The sequence below is a fragment of the Monodon monoceros genome, unplaced genomic scaffold, assembly GCF_005190385.1.
Source record: "Monodon monoceros isolate NGI ecotype Baffin Bay Population unplaced genomic scaffold, NGI_Narwhal_1 Super_Scaffold_4, whole genome shotgun sequence".
Lineage (NCBI taxonomy): Eukaryota > Metazoa > Chordata > Mammalia > Artiodactyla > Monodontidae > Monodon > Monodon monoceros.
The window spans coordinates 74393480-74420142 of NW_021703781.1; the positions used below are offsets into that span (position 1 = coordinate 74393480).

The 26663-nt window shown below is 52.3% G+C and overlaps 1 protein-coding gene across 11 annotated transcripts in view; it reads right to left on the bottom strand.

The window, feature by feature from the left end:
* The window catches only part of CHST15 (carbohydrate sulfotransferase 15), a 101142-nt gene extending 91982 nt beyond the window's left edge, over nt 1-9160 (bottom strand). For 7 of the 11 annotated variants that reach the window (XR_003796953.1, XR_003796948.1, XR_003796951.1 and 4 more), the window contains exon 1: nt 8939-9071. The gene's annotated coding sequence lies outside the window, so the exon portion shown is untranslated. Of the gene's footprint in view, nt 1-7846; nt 7969-8938 lie in introns of those variants that run through there. The other 4 variants (XR_003796952.1, XR_003796955.1, XR_003796949.1 and 1 more) reach the window with 4 other exon arrangements.
* Nucleotides 9161-26663: the final 17503 nt, after the last annotated feature.

A 26663-nucleotide genomic window follows, 5' to 3' on the forward strand; every position in this document is an offset into this window, starting at 1 on the left:
ACACACACACACACACACACACACACACACACACACACACACACACAGTGCCAGGAGCAGAGGCCCTGGCCCAGCCCGACTGTAGCCCCAATCTCTCATTCCAAAGAAGAGGGCGGAGACCAAATAAGTGGTGATATCCTGCCTCCAGCAAATGTCTGACAAATCTGCACTTTTCTTCATGGAAAATTAAAAAGCTAAACTGCCCCAAGAATCTGATGGAGGATGACAGCCTCCAGGGGCCCTCAGAGTTCATCCTTGAACCAGAAACGAGATGGCGGAAAGAACACCAATCCCCGCATTCTTCTCACATCTTCCTACGGCAACAGCAATTCTGAAATCAGGTGTCTGGTTACATGACCCAGAGATGAGCCAGCTGCGGCCAACTCCCACCTGGATGTCTAGGAAACTGAGGACGGAGAAGCCGGCCGGTCCAAAACTTCGCCCTGCCCCGGGGTGGTTGCAACTTAACAGCGTGATCTTAAGTGTCTGTCGGGAAACCCAACTACTTGGCCCAATTCCCCGGGGCAACTCGGCTTTCTTGTAATCCTGGAGATCCCTTATGTGCACAAAGCAAATACGGTTCTGTGTGTGTACATTTGGAAGACTTTATATAAACAGGTTCATGAATCAGAGGCAGTAATCCTCTGTAGACCAATAGTCTGATTTTTGGTTTGGAAATTATGGTCCCTATAAATACATGCCGGGACATACTTTATATTTTTAATGCAAATATTTACATTCCAAACAAAGGAGCATGGAACTTAAAGACAAGCTATTTATACTGGCCATAAGAAACACTAACGGCCTCCACATTTCTTTCCTGAGTAAATGGCTCCTGACTTCTATTCCTGAAATACCAACCAAAATTCCATAACGTTTATCCCCAAGACTCTCAAGACACAAAAAACTGTGCTCACTACCTTTTAATAGCCCAAAACTCTAGTGTCAGGAAATCCAAGGTTATTACATTAGGCTCTTGACTCCTGCAGAAGTTTAGCAACGAGCATCAACTCTCCTGCACCATAAGCTACCGAATCGGGGATACTTTTCTGTCCTCTGGGTGCACACCAGAGGCCCACATGAAATCCATCACAGCCCTTTCTCCAGGACTAGCTGGCTTTTGATGCATTCATTCACCTCTCGCGACTGAGTGGGCCCCCAGACAGCCTCATCACGCTTGAGGCTTGCTGGGCATGGGTGAGTGGACCACACCCAGGAAAACTAGAAAGAACGTGGTATAAAGTGGGTTGAGTTCAACAGCGTAGAATTGCAGACGCTCAGAGGAGGACGGTAACACCTGGATGGGAGGATATGGAGAGATGGTAAGAATTACTGGCAAAGCTTCCCGAAGGTGGTGATGGGAGGGGGGGCAGGGGGCTGATGAAGGTTCAGGCCATGCAAAGAGGGGGCTGGATCCACAGTTCCCCCCTGGGATGAACCGGGAGGGAGAACCAAGAGGAGGCAGAAAAGGCTCTCCCACTCAGGCTACCAGGCTGTCAGCCAGCCAGTGGCTCCGGGGGCACCCCCGCCCCTTGTAAATTACATGTGTGTCACAAAGGCTAATCATTATCTCAATCTGGCTAATCACTGCCATGCTCTACAGATAACAAGGCCTGGTTAACAGGCTCACTCCCTAATCTCAGTGTCCCCCTCAATACCCTTATCAACTGCATATCTAATGCTGCCCTTATCAATTTATGCCTAATAGGTGCCACGTGCCAGCCCCAAACCCCTGCCCCCCGCCCCGGTGGGTCAGGCCCGGGGCTAAGTCCTTATTATTTGCTGTGTGTGGAGGTGGGGTGGGGGATGGGGGGTATCTTCTTGCCCACTCCTGATGTTTCTTCCTCGTGGACAGAGCGCCACCTGTGTACCACCACCTGTGTCTACACCTGGTGGTGTCCATCCACCCCCATCCCAGAAGTGTGCAAGGAGGACCTAGACATAGGTAGCCTGGCCTTGCCTCTTCCCACACAGAGTAGGCACTGCCCCCTGCTGGCTGCCCTGTGGAGGAAGGGGGCCGGCCCAGGGAGAGGCTGCCGCTTTCCCACTTGACCTGTAACTCAGGGGAGGTCAGCCGGCCTAACTGCCCACTTCTCACTTGAGGACTGCGATGCCCACGTGCCCACCGGTTCAATCACATTCTACTATGTCTACTTCAGTAGGGAACACACATTGAATTTTCACCTCCACCCATCTTTCTCCTCCCCTCTCTCTCTGTAGGTTCAGAACTTGGCCAGGAAAGAGGGGTTCAGTTTGGAGAGCTCCCTTGAACCCTAACTTGTACTACTGGTACTCAAACTACACTACAAGGACAAGGAAGAGATTATTAACCCCACTTTACAGGTGAGGAAACTGAGGCACAAGGAGATTAAACCACTTGCCCAGGGTCATGATCAAATGCAGGTCAACGTGGTACCCAGGCTCACCCCACCCTCCAAGGGCCTATACAGGATTCAACACCCAGGCTAAAAGAACAGCCGCATGATGGGCACCAAACACTTGGTTGATTGGAAAATGAAGGTGCTGGCCGAACTTACTTCATCCAGCCCGAGTCAGTTAACTTGTGTCACGAAGGGCAGACAGAGCTGCCCAGACCCCTTTCAACAAGGGGTGAGAAAATAACACACCTTCACAGACCTCTCAGACTCTGAAATGCACCTTCTAACATCACAGCAAATGTGCCACGGGCCCCGGCCCTTGGGGCAGCTCCCTACAAGGGCACAGCAGAGCGGGACAGAACTTCCCCCAAGATCCAGGGCTGCCCCGAGAGGGACAGAATTGCCAACTCTCAGGTCCTTTCCCCCTCAGAGGCCACTCCACTATGTTTTCGACCACAGGGAGCAAAAAGGGCCAGCAAACACATACTCCATTTCAAGAGAAGACGTGAAACCACCAGGTTCCCGCATATCACTGGAAAAAACAATTGCGCCTGCCTTGTAATCTAATTATTTGCCCATGCTGGGGTATTTTCCAGGCACCTGGGTAACCAGGCTGCCTGTTTCAATATTTTTTATCACAAACACGATTCTGGAAAGTGTCCAGGTTTCCATTGTAATGATACTCTCTGCTTTTGAGGATCCACCAGCCTCACTTTCCTCAGAGACCTGAAAGGCCTGGACCAGGACAAACTCTAGGAATGTAGCATAGGTGTCAGGGAGAGCCTGCCCCGGCAAAAAGGCCCCCCACACACCTGCTCAGGACTCTCTGATGCTTACACTGGTGCTCAAGATGTAACATACAAAAGCCAGCCACCCCAGCACATTTCCTGGTCTGCCCTGGGCTTAAGCGCATCCCATGGGAGCACAGCCAAACTGACCTACAGCCTGTCCACAGCGTTCCGCTGGAAGCATCCCAGAGGGCAACTGTGGATCCAGCCCCCTCTTTGCACAGATGAAGAAATAGCCCAGAGAGGTGAAGCAACCAGCCTGACTAGAATCCAAAGTGTCCTGGGGCTCCTGGCCTTACGGGGTGTCAGAGAAGCCCTCTGAGGTAGAATATGCTAGAATTCCACCCCCAACACACACCAAGAAATATACACATCTACATAAAAAACTGTACGCGCAATTTCAGAGAGATCAGAGACGTCCCCCGTCCCTGGTTATGAGCTCTAGAGCTAAAGAATACCACAAAAGCCGGTGTTTCTTAAGCACTTACTGTATGCCAGGCACCACTCCAAGTGCCCGGCAGGTATTGTCATGTATAGGACCCCAGCTCTCAGGCCAGGGGTGAAGTCGCCCCAGACCACTCCAATGTCAGAGTCGCTAACGCAGACTCCCGCCGCACCCTGGGCAGCACTGTGGAACTCTGACTTGCGCAAGTTCTGCCTCGCCTACTGCTCTGAGCGCTGCCTCTCAGCTCCCACGCACCTGGCCCTGGGCCTGCACCTGGAAGGAGGCGTAAATGCTGCATGTAGCTGCTGCTGATGAAAGAGGCTGCTCACGTTTCCTGTACATCCTTTTCGAAATCAGCAGAGACTGAGAACCTGCTTTCTTCTGCCACCTCCCCGCCCCTTACCACTTGCTGATTCACGCCCGCCTTCCCCTTATAGAGCCAGGATTGTTTTTCTCCACCTCCAGCCCCATTTCCCTCCTTCCTCCACTGCCATTCCGTGCTCCTAGCTCCTGCACATCCGGATGACTGAGAGCTTCTTCCCTGTGATCTCCAAGAGCCTCCCTGCCCTCTGATTGAGACAAAGGGGGACACCTGTCTGACCTGGCTGGCACAGGGCCAGCTGGGAATCAGTAGGGGCCCAGCAAATGACAGCTGTTATGACCAAATGTCTTCCTCCCCAACCCCTGTACTTAAGAAATATATATATTCTGTATTGGCCCAAATCCACACAAAACCTTTACTTTTCTTCCTAGATATGGAGACTGGATACTCAGTAGACAACTCCCACCTCTATGCTTCATTTCATGCTGTGAAGACACGGGTCTACACATAAGTCATCTCGTCCCAGTGCTTCATTTTAAAGGATGAGCGTCTCAGGAAGGAAATCAGACCCCAGCACTTGAGAACAATAACGAAAGACCCTGTGCAAGTCAAAACAGTCTCCCAGTACGTCGTTAGCTAAATGAGAAGACGGGCTCTGGATTCACAGCAAAGCAACACAGTTCCGGCGGAACTCAGTCGACATCACCTGAGCATCCTGACTTTCAGGTGGATGTACCGTTCTCACCAGTGGCTGCAAGTGTCGCTTCTAAATCACGTGCTGCTAAAGAGATGCCCAGTGACAGAGTGCTCACACGGTGACACTGCCAGGTCAGCTACGATTCAAACTAGTTTCTGTTTTTAGAATTTAAGGAAACTCCTCTCTCATACAAATGCATCCCAAATGACACCTGGCAATCCAGGGCCTGCTGAGACCTGGGGACCAGGACAGGGTCTGGATACAGGGACAGGAAGCAAGAACTCCCCACCACAGCAAAGGTCCATTCATCTAGGAGTTTCCAAGAGGCTCCAGCCCAGCAGGGTGGGATGAAAGAGCTGGCCCAGGAGCTGGAGAATCAGAGACCTGGGCTGACTTTCCACTTCTGGGCTGTGTGACTTCCGACCCACTGCTCCGAGCCTCAATTTCCACATCAGTAAAAGGAGACTCTCCTCCTATACAACCCACCTCTCACTTTCCTTGCCTTACTGTCCTGCCCACCTTTGAACGCAGCTCGCTGTTCATTTGTCCATCAGGTACAGGCATTTTTGCCTGCTCCCTTCCTCTGAGGGCTGGGACTCTATCTTATCATGCTGTACTATTTGATAATGAAATTATATGAAAAGTTTTAGGCAGGGTGTCTCTTTCCACATGACAAGAATTCATCGCTTTGCAAGGCAGAAATAGAGACACAGATGTAGAGGACAAATGTATGCACACCAAGGGGGGAAAGGGGGGTGGTGGTGGGATGAACTGGGAGATTGCGATTGACATATATACACTAATATGTATAAAATAGATAACTAATAAGAACCTGCTGTATAAGTAAATAAATAAATTAAATTAAAAACAAAAGAACTCATCAAATAGCTATTGAATGGATGCATGGCACACAGCACATGAAGCGGCCGGGCACGTGGCCACAGGCACATTGGGCTCCCATCAATTCTCAGTCCCTCGGCCCCGGGGAGATGCGATCCCCACGCCCTGTCAGGTGTCACAGGTCTCTGACAGTGGGATGCCCTCCCCAGTACACAGACACAGGGCCAGACGTCAAGCTTCAGACCTGCTGGCAGAGTACTCACCCCACCCCCTACTTGTAGAACTGGAGCCCACACTTAAATGTCCAGGCTCGAGAATTCTCTTGAAAAGTAACAAGACCTGTCGATTTTTTTTCCCCCCAACTGGCTGGAGCTGAGCCAAAGCTGCCCTCCTTAGGTAGGGCATGTGCTCACCTGCCCAGGGCAGCCCCAGAGTGTCTCCCCTCTCCCCATCCCCTGGAGCTAGCCCGGATGCGGATGCTAGCCATGCCATCGGCAGGTGCTAGGCGGATGCTAGCCGGGCCACCTCCAGCCAGGCCCTAGGTGGCCTTGGACAACCACAGTCTAATCACAACCCAGCCCTAACCTAAAGCTTCTGCTAGTGCAGGCTCCAAGAGCCTGGGGCTCCCGTGGCCCAGCTGGTTGACTTGGAGTTTCTTTTCTGCTCTTTCTCCAGACACCAAGTAAGCAGAGTCCGCTTCCCAGCCTCTCCCAAACTTTCCTGTAAACATAGCCTCTTCCAGATGCAGGGATTAACCGTCTCTCCTTCAAGCCAGCGGAAAATCAAATTCCTCACCTCTTCTGGTCAGGGGCAGCAGCAACAGAGGAGAAGAAAGGTGCAGACACAGAGGCCTCACGTCAGCCACAGTGACAGTGCTGGGATGCCTGGCCATCTAACCATCAAAGAAAAGCAAGGCTCACGTGGGATCCACTATGGACAAACCCGCCTCTCCACCTCCCACACACAATATCCTGGATGAATTAACCCTGCTCACTGCAGTCATACAATACCCAGAGAGAAAAAACACAAAAACATTATTGAATTTCCTTCAGAGGGCCCTAGAAATGGTTCTCCCGGGGAGCTGGACCTGGGAGGGAAGAAGAGCCCTGCAGCTCCACTTCTGGCTCAACTACGCACCTATGCACTGAGAGAGACCACGGCAAGCTGCTTCACCTGGCTGGCTCAGTTTCCCCATGCAGCAGGAGGCAAGGAAAACATTTTCCTGCCAGTCTTTCAGGAGTATTAGAGACAAAAACGTATTTGATTAAAAACTACCTCATAAAAAGGCATTTTATGCCCATGCTATTTTAAACAAAATCATACATGATTTGCACCTCAAGACGGCCTGATTCAACGTACAGTTGATAAACTTAATAAGTACCACGTTCTGGAAGGGAGGGTTCCTGATTTTGCACCATTTGGGAAGGGGGCGGGAGCAGGAAAGCTGGGCATGGAAAATGGTGTGCGAGGTTCTAGAGGAACTTGGGGCAAATCTCCAGGCCTCGGTTTCCACCTGGACGCCTCAGCGGGTGCACGTGCCCCCGGGCTGCTTTCTGCTCCAACACCGGCTGGCTGGCTGCCCTCTTAGGAACCGCAGTTGAGGAAAGAGGAGCCGGGGCCCTGCGAGGCCCTCGGCTCAGCCTCACAGAACAGCGCGCCACATCCCTTCCCGGGGCGTCCTGCGGCTTCCCGGACATACAACTTCATTCCCCAGAACTCCGTGCCATCAGCTCACCCAACGTGAATGCAGCAAAGGGCCTCGGGGAACCGGAAACTGGGGGCCGGAGGAGCGAGTCTCAGCCCCAGGCTTTGCCGCCTCCTTCTCGAACCTCCCTGCTCGAGGCGCGGACGTCCAGCTGCCTACAGTCGGCACCCGAGCCGCAGGCTTCAGTCCACACCCGCCGCTCCAGCCCCGCGGGCCGACCCCGGGCGCTGGGCGGACGGGCAACGTGGGCACCAGGACCGGACCGCGACGGGGCGGTCGAGCAGCCGCGCCCAGGACCCTGGCGGCTCCAGATCCTAAACACACAAGCACACACAAGCGCGCGCGCCGGCCAATCCGTTCGCCCGGAGGAGTCGGAAGGCGCTTCCACAGCTCTTCATTCATTCCCCCAAAGGCGAGGTTCCCTTCTCCCGGACGCCTCCATCCTAAGATCCTAGGGGGCTCCAAGGGGGCCAACTGCGCCACGAGCCGCCCGCCATCCGCCCACGGCCGCCAAGTCCTCTCCACCCGCACACACAACCCAACAGACTCGGGCTCCATCACGATCGGCAGCGTCGCCCCCGCGCAGGGGCCGTTGCCACCCCGGCTCCCCACAGCTTCGTCACCCCGCAGCCCCACCGCCTGGCCGCCCCGCCGCGCCACTCGGCTCAGACCTGCAGCGCTCGGCTCGCCGCGCCCAGGCCGGCCAGGGACGCCGCCGCCGCCGCCACCGCAGCCGGGAAGCGCCGGCTACTCCGGAGTCACGCCGCCTCCTGAGCTGCGGCGGGGCGCTGGGAGGGGGCAGGGGGCGGGGAGGAAGGAAGAGGGAGCGGGGAGCAAAAGTTCAGGACGCCCCGGGCCTCGCCGCGCCCCCGTCTCCTCCCAGGCCCGCCCCCGCGGTCCCCCTCCCGGAACCCGGTCCCACAGGCTTGGGCGCCTGGGACACCCCCAACACACACCAAGCCTCCCCTCCCAGTGCGGCCGCAGGACTGGAGCCGGGGCGAGGAGGCGGTTCTGAACCCGAGTCCAGGAAAGAGTGGCAGATGCACACCTACCTGCCTCGGGCCGCGCCTGGAAACTTCCCAGAAGTGCGCCGGGAAGCGGAGCGCAAGGCTGGGGAATCCCCACCCCCACCCCCCATCCCCACCCAAAGCGCGCTCTTAAGGAGAAAGCACCGATCTGTCGGTCCGTCGGTCCTCCGCCTGCAGCGCGCCGCCCCGATTCCGACTCCTGGGGTCGTTCTCCTGGACAGCCACCCCGTGCGTGCCCCGTGGCGTGCGCCCCCCGCCGGCCTCCGGCTGTCCGCAGCGCCACCACCCCGCCGCCGAGTCCCCCGTCCCCGAGCTCCGACCGCATTTTCCTGAGCCGGGGAGGGGGGCGTGCGACCCTTCCCGCGGGGTCTCCAGCGCGCGGGGCGCCCAGAGCACGGCCAGAACCGGCGGCGAGGGGACGCCCTCGGCTGGGGGCCGCGGTTGGCTCGGGGAGACTGGGCCAAGGGTCGCGGGGCCCAAACCTGCCTCGGCTCCGCGCGCTCGCAAGTTCATTGTCTGCCTGGGCCGTCGCCGCCGCCGCCGCTGCCGCCGCGCCGGGAGCGCCGCGGGGAGTGAGGCTGCGCGCAGCCTCCGCCAGGCCGGACTCCCTACGCCCAGCCCGGGCCGCCCCCGGCGCTGCCCGGCCAGAACGCGGAGGGGCGCCGCAGCCCGGAGCCAGACACCACCCGCCGCTCGTCGCCGCCCCCGCCGCCGCGCCTGGCACCCAACTTGTACCTGAGAAGCCCGAGTCCAGCCCGGGAGCCTCTTCGGCTCCGGCTCCGCGGGAGCGCGCCCAGCCCCGCGCCTCGAGCCCCTCATCCAGGGCGCGTCAACCTGACTACCCGAGCGCGGGGAGGAAAAGTTTGGGAGTGACGTGTGGATGGCGAATGAAACATCCGAAAAGAACCCTCCCCCCGCCCCATGTCGCGCTGACACACATCAGCTCGAGTCTGGAATGTGAGAAAAAGGCGTGTGCGCGGAGCGGTGGGTTTGGTTCCCGCCCCCTCTCCTTACAAGTAAACACGGCTTGTGCGATGCGGTGATTCCAAATAGAAAGCAAACCGAAACCCCTAAAGTCTTAACAATGACACCCTGCCAGAGACATTTTTAACGAACTTGGCGGTCTGGAGCCAGCCCATACGTTGATATTCAAGGCCACGGCGCTGGTGGGTTCCTAGCCCTCTGTTGTATTTTTGCATCCCGAGAAGGCTCTCCCGGGCTCTTCGGCCCAGCCTGTTTGCTTCCACGGTGAGGGAAGGCTCAGCGGGACCCCGAGCCCGGCCGACCGCAGTGGCCCAGGGGGTGGCAGCTCCAGGAAACCACCTGGGCTGCCCGAGGTCAAGGAAGCGGCACCAGTGGTCGACTCCGGCCTCTTGAATGGAGATACCGTCAGTTAAAGAAAAGACACTTTGAATTCTGGAAGACTCGACTCAAGCCCAGCCTCTCAGGAAACAGGTCCAAGGGACAGAAAAAAAAAAATCCTTGTTCTCAGTCACATAGCCTTTTGCCTGCCCGTGTCCCCATGGCTACAGTCCAGCATCTTGTCCTCAAAGCAACAAAGCAACCAAGAGTGGAGCTAAAATGCTCCATAAGTGTCAAGCGCTGGCCCACCGCTGAGGGATGTGTCCTGAGGGTGCCTTTTCCCCCTTTCCTCTCTTTCTGGAAATACGTGACTTTGATCGCTTGAGGCTTCATTTCACCCCCCGCCCCGAAACTATAACCCACCATGAGGTCATAAACTTCGGCTCAGCATCCACGGCAACTAATGCAGAGGTCACAATCAGAGGATTATAACTGCAGATGGAAAGCTGGGATGAGAGGGGAATTCTTCAAAACGGTATCTTGTTTTCCTGCAAATAATGCCTCTTACATAAAATCTACGAAGAAAGATTAATGCAGCAAAGAGACCAGCCTTAGAATCTCAGACTAGATTGCTTTTTCCATATAGACTCCACTTGGTGGTTTTTGTTCATTATTATTTTTTTAAACAAAAAGCTTTTTCTGAAAATACAATGAGCTGCTTTTTGTGGGGTTCACAATTCCCAATAGATGATGAGGCCATTTTTCAAGGTCTTACCCACGTTGTGGCTTTGGGGCTTATTTATTAGTTCCCAAGAAAAGCCAGCCTTTCAGTAAGGTTTATATACTCAAGTAATTGCCTCGGGGGACACAGTGAAGGGTGCTGTTAAAGAAGGTTGGTTGTGCATGCTTCTGCAAGGAAGGCCCTGGGCCAGGCAGCTGTCAGACCAGAGTATGCAATGGGTTTAAACAAACACAGGGAAGGTTCTGTGGAAACACGGAGGAGGAAATCCCCTCCTGTAAGCGTGTGTGGAACCTTATCCCACAGCCACACATATCTCGTCTTTCCTCTCCTCCCTCCAAGTAAACACACCACTCCGTTGTGGAGACAGCGCAGGGCCCACCCAGATCTCACTTTCAGATTCAGGTGTCAGAAATCTCAGTTGACTCAGAGCAAACTGTTTTTAAGTAAAATCACGGTGCCGCTTTGATATAATTCCACCAGGGACTTTCTAAAGGTATTTATATACGTGCCTGAGATTAACTGGATGGCAATTTTTCCCCTCAACATTAATTGCAAAAAAATCACCCAAGAATTGCCCTTGAGTCTTTTATTCCAGAGAGTTGAGAGAATACCCAAAGACCAGACGTGTGAGTGACTGGGTGGGTGAGTAGATGGATGGGTAACTGTGAGAGAGGCTGGTGCCAACGTGATATTGGCAACTAATGGGTAAAAACAAGTAATTTAAGAAAACGAATATCCCCTCACCATATGCACACGTAGGCCTCCATAATTCTGGAATTAAATTGTCTGGCTTCAACCCCTACTGCTGACACCAACGAGCTGAGTGACCTTGGGCAAGTCACTTCTTTCTCTGCATCAGTCTGGGGCCTATAATAGCCCCTACAAGCAGTAAATTGAATTATTGACCCCATGGGGGTATTACGCATCTACATCTTTGTCACAGCCTCATAGCACATGGAATGTGCTTCCCCATCCCTTGACTTTGGACTTGATCATATGACTTGCTTTAGACAATGAGATTTTGAAGGATGTGACTGAATCAGAGGCTTGACATGTGTTGCAGGGCTGGGCTTGCTCTCCTGTGCTTTGGATCCATAGTGAGAAGAACGCATCCTGAGAAGCTGCTGCCTCTTCCAGCAAGGCTCCAGAATAAACACACGTGGAGCAGACCTGAACTCAACTTGCAGCCTGGAGCCAAGTGACCCAGCCTGGATTCAGAACTGCCTCAGCTGATGTACAAACACATGAACAAGGGGGAAATGCTTGTTGCAAGCTATTGAATGTTGGAAATTTTGTTACATAGCATTATTGTGGAAGTGGCTGACTGATACATTCCCTCAGTGGGCTGGTGTGAAGACTAATGATACAGTGTTTGAAAAACATTAAGCATAATTCTTAGGACCCAGTAAGAGCTCAGAAATATTAGTTATTATTTAATCAATATTACTGAAAGTGGTTTTGCATATAATAGTCACATAAGAACTGTTATTGAACTGGTTAATTGAATTAATAGACAAGTATTACTTGAGTAAAGATTCTATGAGAATGCAAGCACATCAGGAAATTGGAAGACCAGGGACCTGCCATGATCCCCAAGTTACATTCATTCATTCATTCATTCAGCAGACACTCCCTGAACCTCTGCTCTGTGCCACACACTAGAGTGAATGTTGGAGCCACTAAGAAGATTAAGTCTCCAAACCCTGCTAAGGATGGAGATCTACAGATCCCCACCATGTGACAAACACTGCTAAGTACTTCCCCGTGCTACATCATTTGACCCTCACAACAGCCTTGTGAGCCAATATTATTTAATCCCCATTTTTCAGATGAGGAGACTGAGGCTCAGGAAAAAAAACAACATAGGAAAAGACCAAAGCCCACTCCTGTACCTTTAGTGTGCACTCGTGCCGGTGAATTCAAGTTCATGGTGGGCACACCCATCAGGTAAGCGCAGTGAGAATAAAGAAGTAAACACAGCTGTGTCAATCTCCAGGCGTCTTATGTGCAATTTGCTTAAGAAATACTGAAGCTTGGGGGACCCAAGTTCTGCTTCTGCCATCAGCTGTCTGGAAGCCCTTGAGCCCCTCTCTGACCCTCAGTTTCCCCACCTGGAGGGGAGAAGGACCTTGAAAGCTGCAGCTTTGGCATCTTCTAAAGCTGTTGATTCAAGAGGCATTGCTGTTGGAAGTTCATTTTAAAGGGATTAGGGATGGGAATCACAGTGCAAGGAACTGGTCCAGTAATTTGAAAGTGGGGACAACAGACCACTTAAAGGTAAAGGAGATAAGGTCGGGCCATGGGCACTGCTCATTACAAGCCCCAACTCAACAGCCGCAACCTTGCCTTTGGTGTCATTCCACCATGTGAGCATTGAGACCAGAGCATTTGGGGTCTTCCAAGAAACTTCTGTCAGAATGGAATGCCCCCTCTTAGATGTCAGAGGACTTAGTTTTCAGCTAACGCCTTACTTTTCAGTTAACACTTTAGCAGAGACTGGGATGAAGTTCAATTCACATTCAGCTTATTCCCCAACTCGAGGTTGTTTCCAAGGGGACAGCATTGGGGGGTGGGGACTGCCAGAGTCAGAGTTCCTGTGCTGGGAAGGGCTGCACCTGAGGGCCATGGGGCCCCTGGGGATCAGTGCACAGGCTCTCCAATTTGTTTCGTTGGACCTGGCTTCAGATCTCTGCCACCAGCAACGACCTGCTTCCAGCCCTGTGACTTTGACGAATTTAGACTGCTCAGTAACCTGAAGTGCATTTCAATTTCATAAATTTAAAAATACTGTGGCTAGACAGATCCCTTCTGCAGTAATGCATCCATTAAGTGCACTTGAAGCCAATTTTGGTATGCTAATCCATCACAAATCAACGTGAAATTTAGGTTCTTGTGAAAATTTCCTACACTTGATCCAAAACCTCAACCAGATTTAGGATAATAACAAATTCCTTAAAGCTGCAGACTTCAACTCTGTATTGAAACTTCAGTGAAGAGAGCAATGGAGCCAGTTTTAAACAAACGTCGGAATGGGTGTGTTTACACGAGCGCTGCCTATTCTAACGGGGTCCCCCCCGGGGGTCAGTTCACTTACTCTAAAGATGCTGCCACAGCTGGAAGGTTTTAGAACTCTATTCTGAGTTCCCTCCAGGGAAATCTGTAAGCCCTTTGAGGACAAGAACAGGGTCAGGTAAGTCTCTGTATTCCCAGCCCCTAGCTCAGAGCGTGGCACAACGGACACATCCAGTGAATGACCCAGTTGGAACTTCCTGGCTTGATTAGCGACTTGTCCACCAAATTATTTTCTAAAATCAAATGCCTTCCCCACCAATGAAGACTGGAGATCCGAAAAGCACAGGCAGAAACCTCTGAAGGAAAATCAGATGAAGTCTCTAAGTGGTTTTAGTGATGACAGCATCATCACCTCTTCATCCTCCACGAGTGAGCGTATGGCCAGTAATTGGTGATAAAAAGAACCTACAGGTGATGAAAGAGACATAACGTCATTGTTATCACCACCTAAGACTGTTGCTACCAACTGTTGGTGGGCATCGCCTATTAACTGGCTGTTTTTAGCTGCATAATAGACATTTCGCCAATAAGATAAAGTTTACAGCTGGTAGCATTTTCACTTACTCGCTTCTGTCATAAAATCTCCAACCCACCCAACAGCAAGAATGAGCTGTTGACTTAGTAAATTTAGAGCAGCATTGCCTGTCCTAGCTGTGAAATACCTGAGCCTTCTAAACACGTTTCATTTTCCTGGTTGAGCATTTAATGCAGTCACATGTTACAAAGCCCTGCTTGGGAGGATGAGGGGAATGACACACCCACACGCAGAGGCTCCAAGCAGCTGTTGGTGATTTGCACCCCTTTCCTGCCCAGCTTTGCTGCTGGGTTCAACCCAGACCTGCTTCACCCCTCACAACCCCTGGCTCTCTGAATGTCCCCACCACACACCTGCCCAGGTGCCTGAGGCAGAGGCCCCAGGGTCATCCTTAGCTCTTGACTCTATTACCCCCAGCTCTCATTAGCCACTGTCATCTTCTCAACCCTGCCGATCTTAGAAGCCTGGGATGTTTTTAAAAGGCAGATTCCTGGACCTCAGTACCAGAGATTCCATCTCAGTGGGTCTGGGGTGAGGCCCCAGGATCTGAAACTCTGGGGGTGGTATCTGGGGATCTCCGTACCCGCTGAAGTCTGAGAACCACTAGTTTGGACACATCTCGCCTCTCCCTTGGGTCTGTTGCAGTAGCCTTTAGCTACACTCTCTGCTTCCTTTCCTGACCTCCACTAACTGGTTCCTTCTACACGCGTAGCCAGCATCTTTCCGACACACAAATCTGAGCGTGTCAGCCCCCATAATAAAACACCTGTAATACCTCCACTGCACCCAAAGGTGAGTCCAGTCCACATTGCCAGGCAGGGTCCAAGGCCCCGCAGCTGTGCCTCTGTCTCCCTTCCCAGTTCTCACACACCCATCAGCACCTTTCCCACTGCTTCCGAAAGTGGCTCAGGGACAACAGATATGGTCGTTCTGAGACGAGTTCTGGGACAATGGCATCATGAAACATTCCCAGGGACTTTCTGCTCTCGGATGGAGGGTTAACTAGAGAAAAGTTGCTTCCTTAGAAGTTTCTTTGATGACATTAAAACCCAGTGTGAGTGTGGCCCCTTCTCCTCCCCAGGCCTTACATTCCTGCCCGTGACATGGGGGTGGAACTGGATTATCTCTTGGGACCAAGTTCTCTCCAAAGTGTCATTAGAATCTTGATTACCCAGCATGAGAAGTGACAGAAGGTGATGTGTTCACTATTTGCATCAGTCTTCTGTAGCTGTGTAACAAATTACCCCAAACCCAGTGTCTTAAAACAACAGTTACTGACTACATCACTGTTCTGTGGGTCAGATGTCTGGTGGGTTCTCTGCTTCAGGTCTCACCAGAATAAAATCAAGGGGACAGCAAGCCTGGGTTCCTATCTGCAGGTCCTGTGGAGAAAGTGCTTCCAAGCCCATTCAGGTTGTTAGCAGGATTCATTTCTTTGTGGTTACTGAGACCCTCGCTTCCTTGCTCGGTGTTGGCTTGGGTTTAGTCTCTACTCTCAGAGGTCACCCTCGTTTCTCCTCACGTGGCCTCCTCCACCTGTGAAACAGCAACAGCATTTCAAGTCCTTCTTGCTCTTGGGACCCCTTTGCCTTCTCTTCTGCCTCTTCAGGGCTTCTGTGATTACACTGAGCCCACCAAGGAGAATCCAAGATATTCCTAATGCAGGATAATCTCCTTCTCTTAAGGTCCACCGATCAGTAACCTTAACTACAACTGCAAGGTCCCTTTTGCCACGTAACCTACACGTTCAGAGGCATAACACTGGGAGCAAAGGTGATGGGGGTCATTTAAAATTCAGCCTACCACACATCAGTGTCAGGAAATCCAAAAGTCTAGAGGCTCTTGCCCGCATCACTTCTGCAGGGAACGTTTCCCGAGTGGGTCCAGGGACACCAGTCATGAGCTCCCAGAACAGCAGCCCTGCCCTCTAGAGGCTCACAATCTAAAAGGACACAGACAGGGAGAACCAAGTGTCAAGCCTGTGCCAGCGCTGGGGCAGGGGCCTGGGGGGTGGGGGTGGGGCAGCTTTCTCATGCACTAAATAAGAAGTTGGCCTGCATAAGCGTCCCCAACCCCCAGTCATCCAGGGAGCTCTCAGATTTTGCTTCATCTGGAGCAGTGATTCACTTACCACGTTCTTTCAATGCGCTCACATAGAAGCAATTTACATACTGAAATATATACAGATGAAGCTGTAAGGTGGCCGGGAGTTGCTTCAGTATGGGGTGTGGGAAGAGTGTGGGGCACAGAGAAATGGCAGTGGCCACGGGCTGATGACGGTTGGAGCTGGAAGGTGGGGTGTTGGGCACCCATCTCTATTTCTGGTCTGTGTTCGGAAAGCCCCACAGTGAAAAGAGTTTAAAAAATATACTTATAAAAGATGAGTTATTTCCTTATGAATGGAAAAACCACTACCATTCACCATAAAAATTTGTCAAAAATTAAATATAATTTAAAACACACACACACACACACACACACACTAAGTGGTTAAATTCCAGCCAGGTACAGAGAGGTGTTTTCTCCCTGTTAATACTCGCTGTTAGGAAAGTTAGCAAGTGTCAGAGTTTGAGGACTGGGACGCAGCGAGCTTTCTCACTGGGATAGTTTTTAAGAGGATTTAACAATTTTCTTTAAATCCTTCTGATATAACTTTCCCAGTAAGCGTCTCCATTATATTTAATGCCTGGTCCATGTATCCCCCGAAGTCCCCTGTGGTCTGGACAAGCTCTTGAGGCCCCTCTGAACCCTGTGGTGTCCCAGACTGTGACTGTGTGTGTGCAGAGAGGGCGTGTGGACGGGGAGGGGTCAGAGGGTGGAGAGGAACAGCCCAGGCCACCAGGGAGAGTCCCCTTAGGTGAAGAAAGCCTGGGCTCCGAGTTTGCCCTCCTCTGACCTTGGCACCTGAACCTCTTCTCCAAATCTCACTCCCCTCCCCACTCAAGACTCAAGACCCAAAGCATTTCTCATACCCCAACCCCAACCGCAAACTGGCCCTAGGAAAGAGCCTGGGGGCCTCCACACCTTAAATGAATGTCTAACGAAGGCCATTCTCCCATCCCCAGGTCTCAGAGGAGACTGCAGGTAGCTTTTTTATCTAAGTCTCAGGCATCCTGAACATTTGAGGAGGTTGAGATGGGAGGTTCTCAGCCAAGGCATGACTTGGAGGCCTAACCCATGGGCCGCATCAGTGGAACTAAGAAGAGGCTGGATCACGGCAAGTCCCTCCATCCAGAATTGAGCTGTGGACCCTTCTGGTCAACCGTGAGGTAGGCCTGATGACTTCCTGGCACTTTGCAGTGACCTGGTCTCCAACCCACCCCAGTTTCCCAAGGACACGGGCAGAGCAAGGAGATGTGCCAACTGTCTGGCTATCCCGTGGCCACAGGGGAGGGAAGGGGAGAGAGTAGGACCAGTCCCTCTCCGGGAATACAGGCTGCTCTCCCGGCCTCACGGCTGGACACAGACAGGGGAAGAGGATGTTTCTTGCACACCTGTCTGTTGCCAGGCACTCTGCTGGGGGCCGTGCACATTCCTTCCAGCCGAGACACTGTTGAGGGGACGAGAGGTGGGCAATGGGGGAGGGTGGGGTCTGGGGCACTGTGGAGCACACACCCCCATCCAAGGAGACAGCTGGGTCTCAGCTCCTGCTAGACAGGGCATGGGAGCCAGAAGTCTGAGTTTTATTGTGAAATAGCACAATTTTAAAGGTAATCTTGGATTGGCAACTAAATCAGAGAAAAAAATTATATGGCACAGTGGAACCAACCCATTCAGATTGCAGGAGAGATGTCCACAGGCTACCACTTCCGTAGCTCTGTACCAATGGCTCCTGACACTTCAGCAAGCTGTTTCTGTGAAGGTCTGGGAGGGCCTAAGAGGTTATCATCCCATTTTACAGGTCAGAAAACTGAGGCTCAGATCGTTGCCCAAAGGCACACAGCTTTGCAAATAGCAGAGCAGGAGATGGGGTGGGGCCCATTGCCCCTTGAATCAGTGCTCTGTTCGGGGTACCCCCCCAACTCAGAAATGGACCAGATGTCACCTGAGAGTCCCATCCAGAAGGTTAGCTCTGAAAAGGCTGGAGCACTCAGTCAGGGGTCTCCTCCAGGAACCTCAGGGGCCACCAGTCACCTCACTCCCGGTTTGCATAATTACACACCAGTGACACACACCAATGACCGTAAGCGTTCTCAGACGACAGCGCTACGATTACAATCCTCAGAGCAGTTGGTCATTTCTCGTGTATTCCCTTTTTTTGCCTGGCCAAGCCAGCCTGTATCATGGTAGTTGTGATGTATCTGGCCTCTGGTTGGCCCGCAGGAGGGAGAATTCTGGGAGGAAGGAGTCAAGCAGTGAGAAGGGTCTGGACCCAGAGACCCGTATGCACTGCAGCATAGGCAGGCCTGCTGCCCCTCTTTCCTGAGCCGTGAGGACCCACTGTCTTTGCGCCCAGGTGAGGGAGGAACTATTGTTTTCCACAGGTGCCCACTGGGGGCTGCGTCGGAGATAAGCCACCTTCTCCATTCACTGATCTCCCCGCGAGGCTGGGTCTCTGTGAGTCCTGGGTGTCCTGTCATGGGGCTCCCCTGAAACCAGCCTCATGCCGGGCTTCCCTCCTGCTTCACAGGGGCCCAGGACCCCCGAAGTCCACCCCGTCGATGCTCACCTCAAAAGGAGCCGAGGGGTGCTTCTCCCCCTTCAGGAACCAGGATGCAGACATTTGTACAATGCATCTTGTCATTCAGACTAAGTCATCCCTCCTCAGGCCGCGATCAGGGCCTACAGCTGCTGGTCTGTTGGGGTTGGTATAAAAACAACTCTTTCTTCTTTCAATTCAGCCGGAGAGCTAAGCTGATATTTCAGGAGTCAAGGAGTCAAATATTCATAGAAATGACTGCATGATTCTTATTTGGAATATTAATTATGTGACGGGAACAACAGAACCAGTTTTTGTCTTTTTTTTTTCTGTTAAGCCCCAGTGAAGGAGCCGTCCCCAGACTGCTAAAAGCCTAACAAATAAACAGGGTCCCACAAGCAGCTGCCTGACCTCAGTCGGGACTTGCCCCTGGTAGAGGCCACGGTAACAATAGCACCAAAAAAAAAAAAAAAAAAAAAAAATCATACCTGGAGTACCTCTAAGGTTTTATAATTTACAGACACTTTTGCATTCGTCCAGTCCTTTGGGCCCCTGTACCTAACTCTTAAAGATCCATATGTGACATATTAATGCACCATTTTATAAAGAAGCAGTAGTCTCAGAAAGAGAAAGGGTCTTGCCCAAGGACTCAGCTGAGAAGTCCTAACTGTAAAGGAAGGATTCAATCCAAGGCCAAAGCTTTCCCTACTAAACCCTCTTCACTCAGCAGAAAAATCTCAGCCTCATCGTGGCCCTGAGGAAAGTATATTATTCCATCCATTTTGTACATAAGGAAACTGTAACTGAGAGAGCTTCACCTTGGGCCCTTTCCCAAACCCCCTGTAACATTCACCCACCCATCCTTTCACCCTAAGGAGGCTCCTGGCAACCTAGGACCCTGACCCATTTTTCCCGGGATAAGGGACCCACAAGGGTGATGGCATTCAAGGGTGTTTTTCAGTTCTGTTTCTCTCCAGCTCAGTATTTAAAAAATATCAACCCACCAGAACCACAGAACACAAGGCTTTCTGCACCTTGGCTAACTTCCTGCTGACTCAACCAGGCTGGGAAAGAGCCAACAGTGGTAACTTCTCTCGCCATGTGTGAAAAATATTTATGGTTGAATAGTCCTCTGTTTAATGAAAGGTGGTCAGGCCTCTCTACAGGGCAGAGAAGCTCCCACAAGTGTGGCTGTCCTTCCCAAGCCTGTCACTTTCGTGCGGGAGGATTCAGGTGGAGCTGCTTTCTCTCTCGTTCCAGCAGGGTTTTCCTCTTCTCTCTGCAGAGGCCGGGTGCAGCCACAATTTACAGAAGCCAGAGCAGAAGTTCCGGTTCCTATTTTCACCCCAATATGCTTTTCCTCGGTGAACCTGGCAAATAAATGACCTGACCCCTCTGCACCTCCGTTTACCCATCTGTGAAATGGCTAGAATAAAATGCAGGTATTGATTGATTTGTAAAGAGCCTACCTCTGATTCATCTTCAAATAACCTCCATGTTCAGGGCCAGGGGCCTCCTCCCTGGAGGCTGAACGTGGCTCTATGTTGACTTTAAAAGAGCCTTTGAAATGCCAGAGAAAACGGCAAAGGACATCAGAGCACACGAAAGCCACCTCTCCTGTTCAGTAATGCTCGAGGCTTTTGATGATGCTTAAGTGAGTAGCTCCTGTCTGCGGAGGACCGGGTGAGAGAGCCAGTTTCAGAAGGGAGCCTTTTACAGTATAGTGGATTCCAAATCCCAAAGACCAAAGACGGGGGGTTAATCATGTTTCAATTACCTCAACAGTTGCAAAGACTGATATCGATGTGATGTGTCCCGGCCATCCTCTGTGTTAAAGGTGTACTTCCATATGCCATAATTAGCATCTCGATTTTTGTCCCCCAACCCCTCCTGACCCGCCCCGGGATCGGATGTGTTCAGCCTGGGAATTGATCACCAGCTTCAGAACTTCAGCAGCTGAGATGACGCGTGGTGCTTTTTAGCACCCCCCCACACACCTTGGTTCTTCCAGGACTGGCCGGTTTCCCTGTCTCCTCCAAGCACGCCCAGCAGGGGTCTGTGGATGGAGGGCAGGTGACAGGCGGTGCTTGGTGTGGGACCCTGGAGATGGGCAGGACGGCTGTGCTCTGTGCATTGATTGCTCTTTAGCCCAGGCCTCTCTCCCAAGCTCTGTATGTCCCGTGGCCGGGACAGAGGTACCAGACTTCATCTTCTGGTGCCCAGCTGCCCCAGCCTCCCTGATCTGGTCTCAGGGAATGGCAGTCCCCCAGGCGAGGAGGCTGGGAATTACCCTTCATCCCTTCCTCCCCGCTCCCCACGGGTCTCTTGATTCTGCTTGTTGATGGCTCAAGGTGCTGTCTCCTCCTCCCGCCTCATTGCCATGGGCCCGCCTCAGGCCTCCACTCCCCTTGCCCAGATCCCTGCCTCCCAGTGGGTCTCCTTGCCTCCACCCCGCCCCAAGCCCCCACCTTCCTCGCTCTCCTAACCGCAGGAGCCCTGATCTACTCTCAGTTTCGAGCACTGTTCTTCTTGTCCCTGGACCCTCCCTCCACCTGAGGTGCTCTCCCCGCCCACACCCTCTGCATGGCTTCCCCCATTTCCCAGCCCTCCCTGCAGTTCGATGGGATCACACGAGCTCTGGTCAGGGGACTGCCAGTAGGATGACACGTGTCATTTCCAGTTGAAGCACAGAAGAGCAGGTGGGAACTCTCCCTGTGCTGTCTGGGGAGGGGGTGGACCCCGCAGGCCAAAGCAGCCTCCATCACTGAGTCACCATAAGGTGGACACCTGATGTCCAGTCTCTCAACATACATGGCCTGTGTGTGAACAAGAAACAAATCGTATGTGTCAGCCCCCTGAGATGTAAGTGTTGCAGTGACTGTAGCAGAGGCCTCGCCCACACAGATTCATGGCCTGGGGAGCTCCCTTCCCTCTTCCACACACTCAAGAGCCACCCCCTCTAGAAGCCAGTGAAACGCAGATCCCCAGCCTATGCTTCTACAGTGTCCTGTGATTTACCCAAAGGGAGGAACTTTGTCATCACCATCACTGTGGTCCCTGTCACCATCACCATCATCATCGTTCATCATTCCTTGATGACTGTCTAAATGCTGCACGCACACACCACATCTCATCTAATCCTCAGGATCAAGTATATACTATTACTTCTTCCCATTTTGCAGACCAGGAAACTGAGGCTCAGAGAGGTTACGTGACTTGTTTAGTTGCCCAGGTGCCAAGGGACGGTCTGTCCAAGCCCGCAGCTGGACCCCTTCGTTATCCGCTTCTCTACGCCCTGCACTCAGCACAGATTCCAGCACACAGTGGGTGCTCGCTGAAGTTCGTCGAATGAATTCACGAATGATGCTTGCTTTCTGGCCTTCCTTTTACGTAGTAGACCTCAGGGGAGAGGTGGGGCTGCAAGTGGCAAGTTACGCCCAGAAAGATCCCCACCACGCCCTCTCCCTCCAGGGCAGCTCACACCAAACATTTTCTCTCGACTCAGTTTGCAGAAGACTTTCGTGTGTGATGGAGTCTGGTTTTTTGATTTGTTCTGTTTTGGTTTTGAAAGGACACTGTGAAAGGATGGGATGGACACAGTCCTCATCACTTGCTTCTACTCTGACACTGGGATTCAGAGGCCTTGGCCCCTCCAGTCCTAGAATAGCTCCCTGGCCACCACCCCCAAATTTGCACAGCCTTCCCCGAGTGTAAAGCACTTTTCAAGCATCTTAGGTCATTTGATTCTGAGATACAGACTTATTATCCCCATTCCCTAGGTGAGAACACTGAGACCCAGAGATGTTGGGCAATTACCCCTACCCAGCCAGCTCCTGAGAAGCCCACCTGCAGTTTGAGCTCAGGTCCCTCTGGCATCAGAGGCCACATGATCTCCCGGCCCCATGTTGCCTCTGCTCTGGGGCGCAGAGGAGGAATGCTGGGCTGGGCCCCGAGGCCAGTCGTCATGACCGCTGGGAGGAGGGGAGAGAGAGGGGCTTGCAGGCAGCCATGGTAGCCTGTCTTTGGTGTCACACTTAGCACAAGGGAGCCATTAGGCTGGTTGTCTTCCTTCCTGGGGAAAAAGAAAATCGAACCCAAGGTAACAAGTGAGAAGACTGTTTGAAAGACCCCAGGGAGGCCAGTTCCTGGAGGGGGCTTGGAGGCTGGGAGAAGAGCTGCCAGGTGAACAGACAGTTTGGATTTTGTGCTTTAATGGCTGGCTGTGTGATGCCAGGCTCTGGGAGAAGAGAGAGGCTCAGTGCTGCCCAGCGGGCAGGGACATCTTACAACGGCTGTGCTCAGCTGCCCAGTCGCTTGGCCTCCAGGAATCAGCTGAAAGTCGTTGTTTGTCTCTTTCCACCAGCCTGGCCTGATATGAGACCCACTGAGACAGCCAATTGGATTTTAATTCGCTCCCCATGATTGGCTCGTGGTGTGTCTGGGGGATGAGAAAATCCACAACCAAAGGCCATCGAAAGAGACAGAAGAAGAAAGGGTCCTTCTTTTTTCTTGGGACAATGGGATGCCCAGAGCAGCTGTGACTGTCTCGCTTCCAGCCTGAGGACAAATCCATCATGCAGGATTGGGTAGAGCTGATGGGATCGGGGGAAATGAGGTCAGAGCCCTGACATCCCATCCAGAGCATGCCCCGCTCTGGACTTCTGGGTTATGAGATGACAAATGTCCTTACAGTGGAAACCAGTTTGAACTGGGGCCTCTTGCTCCTTACAGCAAAATCATCCTAAATGGGTACATCAGGAGTCTGGGTCTTACCCTGGAGGCCACGGAGAACAGGTGAAAAATCTGGCGGTGGATGGATGGGCGGGGGACTGATGTGTTAACACAGGGGTCCCCAACCCCCGGGCCACGCACGGGTACCGGTGCGCGGCCTGTTAGGAACTGGGCCGCACAGCAGGAGGTGAGCGGCGGGTGAGCGAGCGAAGCTTCATCTGTATTTACAGCCGCTCCCCATGGCTCCCCATCACTGGCATTACCGCCTGAACCATCAACCTGCCCCGCCCTGTCCGTGGAAAAACTGTCTTCCACGAAACCCGTCCCTGGTGCCAAAAAGGTCGGGGACCGCTGTGTTGACAGACGGTTAACAAAAAGCAAGAGGCTGCCCTAAAGGATACAGGGTCTTGCAAAGGGGGCTTCGGGAGTTAGGAGCAGGAAGGACTGGCATCTGGAAGGAGCGAGAAGCCACCAGTCCACGCCACACCCCACCTGGGAAAGAACCTTTACCAGGCGTGGGAAGTTCACCCATCCTGCCACTGGGAATGTGCCACAGCCTAGAAGGTCACCAGACATCCATCGTGATAGGGCACCCACCAGAGGCACAATGCCCATCACCTCTCCGCCCACAGAGACGGCGCTGTGCCTGCTGTGTCAACACGCGGTCATTGGAGAACATCTTTAATTGAAAACATGACCACGTAATCACAGCCATCACCTCCTAATTCCCTTTACCATTAAACAATGGGAGAACCTCAGATCAGAAGCCCGGGAAGCGCCAGTGTGGGGGTCTTCAGAGAAGAGAATGGATCAAATTAGGACGTTTGATCTTGTGTGTGTGCTACCCTGATGAGTCACTCAGCCTGAGACTGTCGCCTGCTGTATCCTAAATGTTCATTAAATGCTTGGTGAATTGACCACAGGATGCTCAGGGCATTCACCAGATGTTTGTGTGCAGTTAACCCCAAATCTCTTGGAAGTCTTTGCTGGGGAGTCACGTGGAATCACTCACCCCTGGGTTTACATCATGGCTCTGCCATTTCTTGGCTGGGTGACCACGAGGCCATCACTTTACTTCTCTGCACCTCGGTTTCCCCAAACACTTCTGTGCAAGTGTTAGATCCTCTCCAGGTAGAGAGGAGGAATTGAAGGTGGAGGATTAAAGTGGGGTGGAGGGAGGGGGGACGTGAGGGGAAGAACAAAGCTGGAGGAGGGGACTCGCTGGCTTATAATTAGAAATGAACATTTTTCTATCCTCAGCCTCCTAAAATTTTATTCTCTTCCATAGATTCACTATTACACCTTTGAGTTCAGCTTAAATAGATTGTTTTGAAAATGTGTTCCCTGTTGGCCCAGCTGAGCTGCAGCCCTCCTGAATCCACACCACCACAACCCGGAAAAGGTAGTGCTCCAATGGACCCCCAAGGCTTCAGCACACTCGTGCTCAGCCGGCCATAGAGAGAGCCTGCCCATTTACCTCGGACTTCAAACCTTTAAGGCTCATGGGTCCCTATCTCCTTTCTGAAAAGGGTTCGTGGGTTCATTTTTCCATCAGCTTTCGAATCTGCCACAGCATCTCCAGGACCGCAGCCTATGCAGCCAGCGTTATAGATTACAGATGAACCCAAGGTGTGGGAATTTCACACACTTGTGCATGGGAAAGCCTGGGAGTGCAGAAATTACATTGGTTCCAGTGGAAACAGAATCTTCCTGTCCAAGAAGTCCACGCAAAAGATGCCTTTGTTCTAGAACATTGTCTACATTTCTCCCTCTGACCTGATTGCCCTGTAGCTTCCCTTACTCTGTTGTATGTAAATGGTGCTCTGAGATCACCGTCCCTACTAACGTGTGAATAACCTTCGCGTTCCATTGATTGCCATCGTTGGTGGCTCCCCTTCCACCGTAATTCCTGCAGACCTAAGAACAGAACATGATGTGACCACAGAAAATGAGGGGGCAGAGGGATAGAGAGAGCAGAATCCAACAGTAAACCGTCGTTCCACCCCTCCCCCAACCACACACAGCCTCCATCCTGGGGAGGGCCTGGCCAGAGCTGGACAAGATGTCGGGGACCTCACCAAGCAGGCAGGACACCAACCCTTGTGACGGCAGGGAAACTGAGAGAGAGGCCAGCCCTGGGACTGGGCCTGCACCTCAGAGGGGAGGGAAGATGCCACCAACTCCTCTGGAGGTGCTCCTGGGAGGATGCCAGGTCCGTGGGCTCTGGGGGGCTTCTAGGACGTACCATCTAGTGGATGGTTAAGAGTCTCATATCCCATCTCAGGCCCTGGAAAGTCTGGTCGGAAGGCTCAGGACAAAGCAGTGACTCATGTTCCTAACAACATGAACGTCACTCACAGTGCCACTGGGTAGGGTTTTCTAGGACTACCTACCTGCACCCTGGAAGGTGACATGGAGATGGATGGTCAGAAAAAGCCATGTAGATTTCAGTGTCTTTTTACAGACTGTATGTAAAGAATGCAGGGAGGGGTTTCTGATGGAGATGGAAGTAGAACGTTCCCCTCTGGTTTTGAAAGTACCAGAGACGAATAGCCTCCTGAAGCCTGAAGAATGCTCTGCTGGGTCATATTGATCATCTTTGGGGCCAGAAATTGTTCTGCAGTTGTTCCTGATTGAAAGGTTTTCTATTAATTCCTACTGGCAGGCAGAATAAGAAATATCGAGTACCTAATTGCCTTTGAAATAATTACACCCCCAAATGTAATATCTTAACCAACGCATCATGCAGTCGATGTTTTGCTGAACTAGAGAGGTTTGGGAGGCAATGGAAGGTCAGTCCTGGATGGGGGGAGGGGAGCGCTAAGGCACTGGGTGATGGGGTTAATGCAGGTCACCTGCAGCTTGAGTCCTGGCTTCCACGTGCAAAGCTGGTGGCTCCCATCTGCAAAGCTGGTGGCTCCCACCAGGACATTAGAGACATAGAAGCAGGGGCCCTTTGCTGGAGGCAGCTGTGGGGTAAAGGAGAAAGCATTAAACTAGGAGTCAGAGACATGAGCTGCACCAGCCACCATCCTGACCCAGCAACCTGGGGGAAGCTAGTCAACCCCTATGTTTCTGTCTCCTCTTCTGCAAAACGAGATCGACCGAGACCAACCTCAGGGCGGGTTGTGAAAATCCCTTGCGATAACTCACCAATGTAGGTGGAAACTTGTTGTCATCTACAATTCATCCATTCATTTATTTTAAAAATATTTATCTAGCCCCTGCTCTAGACCAGCACTGTTCTAGGTAGTAAGGTGACAGCCATGAATAAAGTAGACCAAATCCCTGCCTTCAGGAAGATTAGCTCTAGGGAGGTGGCTAAGATTCGGTAGCATATGCTAGTGACACGTGTAAGGAGAAAAAACCAATCAGGGAGGGAAGAAGTAACGGGTTGGGCAGAGAGAAATTGGCAACAGCGAGTATAGACGATATTCTC